General features: G+C 48.1%; 1 long non-coding RNA gene across 1 annotated transcript; it reads left to right on the forward strand.

Moving 5' to 3' along the window:
* The first annotated feature begins 588 nt into the window (after positions 1–588).
* On the forward strand, positions 589–4,270 carry LOC135828448 (uncharacterized). Its single transcript, XR_010555670.1, has 5 exons — positions 589–763; positions 1,294–1,346; positions 1,751–1,819; positions 2,944–3,034; positions 4,130–4,270. It is a non-coding gene; the product is annotated as an uncharacterized LOC135828448 (long non-coding RNA).
* Positions 4,271–6,929: the final 2,659 nt, after the last annotated feature.

Consider the following 6,929-nt stretch of genomic DNA (forward strand, 5'->3'; position numbering starts at 1 on the left):
CAATCAGCTCTATCACGTATTGTTCACTGCAACAGTATTCCAACTTAGAAGGTTATAAGTTATGCCAATAACGTAAGAGGGGAAGGTGCATACACCTTCCCCTCTTACGTTATTGGCATAACTTATAACCAATACAAGCACAAGCTGAAAGTCTCAGCCGTGTGCTAGAGCTGATTGCCAGTTGTAGAACGGCAGCACCGTTGGTCAGTGCCTTGCAATGTCATCGCATGAGCTGATTGTCAAGTAACTGGTGGTGTTAGTGGACAGTGTAGCGTAACTTGTAGTTCCTTGGTCCTTTTTCTTTTCTATAAATTCATCCTTGGCTCTCCGTCCGGGTAATGTTTCTAGTTGTGCATTGATGCAGTGAATGGGATTTTTCGGTCTTTGACCACATGCTGGTGAGCTGATCTACTCACCTGCCACCGCTTTAGGAGCTGCATCTGCGCCTTGATCCTTGAAAGGTGGTGGCGTTCCTATGGATGCGGACAACTCGGCCTCTATATATAAACCGAGTCTCCTGCGAACCGTGAATTTTTTTAATGTCATATTCCGAGCACGTTTTTAAATGAGTAAAAGTAATTCCGACCTTGTTTGTCCTGCTTGATCCATAGTATTAGAGATAGTGGCGTTCCTACGGATGAGGAGTACTCGGCCTCCAGCCGAATCTCACGTCAACGTGAATGTTTTTGGCTTTTTGTCCTGTTTACTACTACTGCTGGCTGGCTAGGTCCGCAGCAGTGAGGTGCTCGCCCTGACAAATGAAGTGAGTCTGTGATTGTATGCAAACTGCAAACTATGGAGTGGAAGCTTACACCGAATCTCCCTGGACCTGTTGATTTACAGATTGTTTGAGTGGGTTGTGTCTTTGCAGTTGTCCATCACACGGTGTGTGTGTGTGTGTGTGTGTGTGTGTGTGTGTGTGTGTGTGTGTCCTTCTGTCCTCCCCCCTCAAATACACGCACACACCTCCTTTCCAATCCATCTCTCTATTTCACACACACAAACACCCCCCCCCCCCCACACACACACATACATCATGCGCACGCGCGCACACACATACACACACACACACACACACACACACACACACCATGTCTTTTTATTTGTCTCTATTAAGTTCCTGTCTGTCTGTCTGTCTGTCTTGTTGCCTTTCTTCCTGTCGATCTCCTTTCCTTGCTGCCCGTGCAATCGGAACTAGTCCAGGGCATCAGTTTAGCACTTTGAGTCGGATTTCAGTGAGCGCAACTGTAACAGAATGATAATGTGTTGTGCCATGTATTGTTGTACGTGCAGCTGGCAATACTGCAGGCTAAACTGGACACTCTGCATCAGTCAAACTCGAAACTGTAAGTATCCCTAGTTCTGTGTGTGTGTGTGTGTGTGTGTGTGTGTGTGTGTGTGTGTGTGCGCGCCCGCGTGTGCGTGATTCCACCGATTCTCCTGACATGTGACTCGCCTATAAAACTTGATTGTCCGCACGATGACACACTGCATGTGTGGACGCTTTTGATGTCTCTGAGTAGGTTTGTGATTATGTGTGTCTGTTTGTGCATGCATGCTTGTGTGTGGACGTATGTGTGTGCATGTGTGTGTGTGTGCGTGTTTGTGTGTGTGTGTGTGTGTGCATGTGTGTGTGTGTGTGTGTGTGTGTGTGTGTGTGTGTGTGTGTGTGTGTGTGTGTGTGTGTGTGTGTGTGTGTGTGTGTGTGCATGCTTTTGTATGTTTTGTGTGTTTACTTGTGTGTTTACAGTGACAGCGAGTGGCAGCACATACGCAACACGGCAGCCAAGCAGACTCTCACCCTCGGCCAGTTGAAGCTGTAAGCGAATGGGTATTGGGGAATGCTGCAAACCGAATATTGCACCACCTTATTGAAAGCGGATACTTCAGGGTATTATGTAGGGCTCAAACGGTTAGTCCGATTAACCGGTTGCAGACCGGTTACGAAGAAATAACGGTTAACCGATAAAGATAACGGTTACGCAGTAAGGTTTCAGTCAATTTTTGCAAGTATCAGGTCGTTGCAAAGCATGCACTTTCGCAGGCTGTCGCACGCGTACGCAATTTCTGGGCTCTCAACTCGGTCATATCTGGTCTCTTGGTGTGAGAGTATGTATGAATGAGCATGCAAGAGAATGTGCATGTGTGCGGTGTACTGAATAGGGTACATTTTTTGAATGAGTATAGTCAAATATACGGTTAAAAAAGAGTCCGCAGGATTGCCGTGGCTTATAGGTTATAACCGTTAAACCGACCGTTAGCTTAGCAGTTAACCGTTAGGGGTAAAACCGTGACCGTTTGAGCCCTAGTATTATGGTTCACACAATACTCCGGCAATACTCAACAGAGGACATTCATGGTAATAACTTTCAGAACGAAAACAAGAAGAAGAACGACAGAAAGAGCTAGCACTGGTCGCCGCACATACACACCCAGAGGCACATGCACATATCTTTTCCTTCTTCCACTGCCATGACTGGCTATGTGGGCCCATGAGGGGCAGACCAGGAGACGTGTTGTCCACCGGGCGGGGAACGCCAGACTCAGCGCACGCGCGGGCTCCGTGAACAGGGTTACATTTGTGCCTCGCAATATCCTGTGGCCGACGAAAACTGTGCGCACAAGTGCCACAGATGAGGGGCTTCGCCACGGGCTCCATGCGGGACTGGACAATAGCGTCGACAGCGTCACGGCAGGTGACCCACCACCCCTGTCGATCTTGGACGATGTCACCAAGCTGCTTCAGAGGAACACACACGCACACACACACACACATCCCTACAGCAATGGACTCTTGCTTTTTGTGGGTATGAGTACTTATTTTACTACTTGTGGCATAACACTGTGTTTGAAAAGTCATGTTTTGTGTGCACGTGTACTTGCTGACAACACTGTACTGTACTTGCTGGCAACACTGTACTTGCTGACAACACTGCACTGCAGGGCCACATCTAACCTGTATACGATGATCAACAGTCATATGGGGTCACATCGCTACAAGGATGGTGTCACGTTTGGCAAGATGCTAGAGAGGGTGAGAGGCTTGGTGTGCTGGAGTTGTTGCCAATCTCTTGGACTGGGGTGCCGTTTTATTTTCTGCTGCTCCTTGGGGGACAACAGTACTCTGTGAGCTCAGGTGTTGAGCCAATGTGTTCATCCAATGTAATCATGGCTAAATAAGGGAAGGAGCGAAGGTTACGAGTTCTGACCAACTGTCTACCAAAGTAGCGAGATCATACGCAGTCAGCAAGTTCGACAGTTGGTGGACAGTTGGTCGTAACTCGTAACATTTGCCGCAAGTCCTTCATATATTTATCCGTATTATATAAGGTGCTATGCCTTGATAATAATATTATTGATATGTCTGTTGATTGAACAATGGACAGTGTCCTAAGTCAACGCTGCTCTGAAGGGAAGTGGAAACCTGTGTATTATTATTATTACTACCAAGAGTCCATAATCCCCCAGAGTGCGCAACTGGGATGGGGTTGTGGGACGACGTAATCCGTGATGTACGTCATTTTTTGGGTCGGACTTGCCTCATTCCATCGACGCGGTGTGCCACGTCCGCACTTCCCCTACTGATGATGTCATTATTATGACGTGGAACACGGATTTCGCCGTCCCAGATCTGATAAGTGAACTTGCACACTCTGGGGGGTTATGTACTCTTGTTATTAAATTTTATTCCTGCCTATCCGCGCCGGCGTCATGAGAAGGAATAAGTCAGGCTCCCTAACTTTTGTTCAAGTCGTTCAAAATCGGAGCAAGAGAAGGAAAAGAAACAGGACGGAGAAAAAGAAAGGAACTCTAGAAAGCACACGTCGATTCTCGGTACCCTGAAATAAAACACATGGAAAAGCTGCGAAGCTGCAATGTCAGCAGATGTGAACCAGAACAGGTGCCTCAGGCGTTCATGCCCAATTGCAGACCAGAGTCCGGCAAAGCTGTTTGTACAAAGTAGTGTCTAATCGAGGACATTTTGCTGCTGCTGCTGCTCCTGCTGTTGCTGCTGCTGCTGCTGCTGCTGCTGCTGCTGCTGCTGCTGCTGCTGCTGCTGCTGGTGGTGGTGGTGGTGGTGCTGATGCTGGTGGTGGTGGTGGTGGTGGTGGTGATGGTGGTGGTGCAGATCGACGTGTTCATCAAGGATTTGACGGACATCACAACCAAGACTGCCGGCGCTGATATTGGCTCGACGTCTTCCATTGCTCTGGGCATGGGTCAGAGTCCCAGGGCGCAGGCCACCCTCGGCGCCGGAGGCCGAGCTGCCCATGCCGATCGGAAAAAGCAACCGGTCGCTACGGCGACCGCGGCAGCCGCCACAACCACCGCATCAGCGGCCAGCGGGTCCGCCGGCTGGAGTGTGCGCAGCGCTAAAAGCGCGGGCGACACGTGAAGCAAGATGTCGTCAACTGTAGGTGTGATGTCATCAGCTGCAGGTGTGATGTGGTCAGCTGTGGGTATGATGTCATCGGCTGCAGGTATGATGTCATCGGCTGTAGGTATGATGTCTTCGGCTGCAGGTATGATGTCATCGGCTGCAGGTATGATGTCATCGGCTGTAGGTATGATATCATCAGCTGTAGGTATGATGTCGTCAGCTCTAGCTCTATAATAGAATTCGCACTGCTACTCGGTCATGCGCAGATGTGGTGGGGATATCAAACGTTTCTTTGAAGGAAAGCGGCAGTTTTGGTTGTCGTGTTTTTACAGTTCTTAGGTGCGACAATGCACCATGAATGGTTTGCCCACGTTGGACTATGCAGATCTTGAGGGGGTAAATTGCCCCGGGCCTGTCTTGAATATTCACCCCAAATTATATTATTACTTACATGATAAGTCCTTGACCTCTTGGCTCCTATTCGGAGGGGGACCTTTTAGCGGTGTGTACAACAAGTGTTGTGTTTTGGATGGCCCTTTTCCTTGCCCAAAGGATACTTCAGGGCAATGATGCAGATCTTTCGCATTGAAATCATGCACGACCAGTCCCAACAGGCTGGGTTTGATTTGGAATAGCACTTGACTGAGACAGTGACTTTGAGCTATGCGTGGAGAAATGCAGCAGGGTGCCATCCTGCCATGGCCGGTTGCAACGATTGCCGGCATCCTGATCCTGGATTCAATCTTACCACCCGCACTCTGCCACGAACATTTGTGTAAAGTACTGTCGAAATAGATATGCATTGCTACCAGTGTGTGGTTTGATTACATCGTATATTTCTTCTTGAAGTACGATTTCACAGTATCACATTCAATTTAAAAAAAACTCTCTGTGCATTATCACAGAACTGAACATTTTACTTGGTGTTATCCGGCTTCTTGGCATCCATGCATGACTGCCCAGTCATAAGGGGCCATCCGTAAATACCGATATTTATTTAGAAACGAAAACTAGTCATTTCTCTTCAACCCCCCTCCCTCAGAAACGAACACATACAAACGGTGCATGGTATCGATATTATTTTTTCTTCTGGACGTTCCCACACACACACAAACTGTGCATCGATATTTTCGAGAAACGAACAGGCGCTCAACCCCCCTCGACGACTAGCTTGCATTTCTAAATAAATATCTACTGGAGTATTATTACTATTAAAGCAGTCGTGAGTCAGTCAAGTGTCAAGTTCGGCAAGAAGCGTGTGCTCCTCGTTGGAGCAACCAACTTCATGACTGACTAATACCGCCGAAGTCTTAGGTTTGTACTGGAGTATTATTTATCTACTACAGTATATTTACGGATGACCCCTGAGTAATCGGGATCTGGGCCAAACCCGCGGGTTCGTACATCGGGCTTGTACATCCATCTTTGCGAGGAATGTTTCAGAAGTGGCCAGCCATGCGGGAGCTAGTTTCGTTTTGTTCCGCTTGTGTCGAGTGTAATGGTGCAGCTGACACATGCGGGGATGGTATTCATAATCAGCGCGGTGGTGAGGGTGCCAGCAATGCACGTGATGTACTGTAGTGCCTTGTAAGAAAGCCAATCTCCTAATAGAATCCTGTTTTGAATACAAGCCTGCTTTTCAAGATACATTGCCGGCGCATAAGCCTAGTTTTAGTGTTGACACACATAGAAATACCTGGTTTGAATAGAAGCCTGATGTGAATAGACGCCTAGTCCTGATATCGGCTCCTACTGAATTAACTCCAGCTTGAGTACGCGACATCACGGTATGCTTACATACAATACAGCTTAATTGCACGTGATGCGTACATACATACAGCTTGCACGTGCCCCAAAGTGTGAAGCTAGCTGAGCATGGCACCAAACGTATCATCCCCACAATGGCACATACGAGTGCACGCTATAATCCACAGGTCATTTGAGCTGACACAATATTGACAGGGTGGCAACAGCTAACGTTAAGCTGCACGCCGAGGTGGACCAGTAGCAAACCATGCCTGTGGTGGTAGCAAACCATTAATTTTTGTAACTTTTCAAAACACGACAAGGAACCAGGAGCTACTCCCTGGCTGGAAGCATGCGCGGACGTCATGGCTAGCCTTACGATCCTGGAAGCTGGGCAAGAAATGCTGCAGGAAGTAGTTAGTTGTTGCGGAGATGCATTAGTTTCGAAACCATACAAGTCACCCACTGAACCTCCTTCTAAAGACACTTCCTCTGAGAGATTTTCAGTCGGCTTGTCATGAATGATGGTTAGAAGACTCAACAACACATGCATACAGTTCTCGATAGTCTGTCAACTGGCGGCGGAGAAGTACGAGTACGAGTCGTACAGCGCCCTGAATCATGTGAAACACTGCATGTTGTCACTGTTCCCAGCTAAGATACCAGCACTCGTACTGTGAGCTATTCATCTCTCTCTCTCTCTCTCTCTCTCTCTCTCTCTCTCTCTCTCTCTCTCTCTCTCTCTCTCTCTCTCTCTCTCTCCACACACAAGCTCAGTCACAACCCACTTCAGCAGTTGATG

This window comes from Sycon ciliatum, chromosome 12 (assembly GCF_964019385.1).
Source record: "Sycon ciliatum chromosome 12, ocSycCili1.1, whole genome shotgun sequence".
NCBI lineage: Eukaryota > Metazoa > Porifera > Calcarea > Leucosolenida > Sycettidae > Sycon > Sycon ciliatum.